A 1,312-nucleotide genomic window follows, 5' to 3' on the forward strand; every position below is an offset into this window, starting at 1 on the left:
TGGAAGTCTGTTTGTGAGAGCAGCCCAGGTTGGAGCTACTATCAGAAAGGTATTGTAAGGGTAGGGGTTGCATGGCAGGGGTGACACAGCCCCTCACTGGTCTGGATTGCACTCTGGTATGTTAGACCTTGCAAAACAAATTCACTCATTTGTGATTCTACAAGATAGTGGAAGAGGGATGAAAATAAAAAGTACAGTTTAAATCAGATGGTTATGAATTTGCTCCAAAATGTCTATACAATTTTACCCTATCATGAGAATTAAGTGAAAGGAGTAATGTCTCATTAGAAGTAGGTAATGCAAACATTTTCACTAATTTCCAGTTAAATTCTAAAATGTTTTAGGGACTCTGTTGTTCTCTCTGAAATAGTTCCAACAGTGGTTAGTAATTTAATGTTTAGAGCATACCCTCAGCCCTGGAGCCAAACTCTGGCTCTCTTGGTTTGGCCAGAACACAAATGCCCACTGTTGTTGGCCTGATTTCAGGTTTGACCTGGATCTAGGCTTATCTCTTTGTACAAATTATTCTTTGCCAGAGATAAGACTACTCAGCATGGAATGGAGTTGTCTCAGGCCAGCCCACAGTCGGGTGCTGCCCCAATTTTTATAGTGGGGGTGCTGAGAGCCATTGTACCAAACTGTAAACCCTGTATATAATGGAAACCACTTCAAGCCACAGGGTGCGGCAGCACGCCCAGCACCTCTAGTTCCAGCACCTATGGCCACAGTGCATATGTATTAAAAACATGCATAGTCTGTCCTCTAGGTTCTGCTTGAGAATGCCCATCTGTATCATCACATGCATGTAGAGCACAAGAACTCCTGTAGAGTGGCTTCATCATAAATTTAGGAGGAACCAGAATTGAGTTAGAACACTCCTGCTGTATGCTCCCTTTTTGTTAATGGCCCCTAGCTGTAGTGTCTGATCCAGTACCCATTGAGGTCCATGACAAAGTTCTCATTGACTTCATTTGTGTGGGATCAGTCCCTTACTCTCCCTCTTGGATGATGGCATCCTTTGTTTACATTAGTGTTTCATTCCTCTGTATTTGGTGCTGGTGGAACATATTATTCTGAGTGTCTGTTTTAAGCCTTTGGGCATTTCCAGGAGATTTGTGATGATACTCATGCTGGTGTGACTGACTGGATTTCTTCAGTGTTTAGGTTGCTATAATCTCTGCTAGGTTTGAACAGTCATGTATTCATTTTATTATTCCTTGTTTTCAGCATAATTTTCCATTTTAACAGCCCATCCCAATGCACAAACATGAAATGTAATATCCCCCCCCCCAAATCAGATGTTTTAATTTCC

This window comes from Trachemys scripta, chromosome 5 (genome assembly GCF_013100865.1).
Source record: "Trachemys scripta elegans isolate TJP31775 chromosome 5, CAS_Tse_1.0, whole genome shotgun sequence".
Classification (NCBI taxonomy): Eukaryota; Metazoa; Chordata; order Testudines; family Emydidae; genus Trachemys; species Trachemys scripta.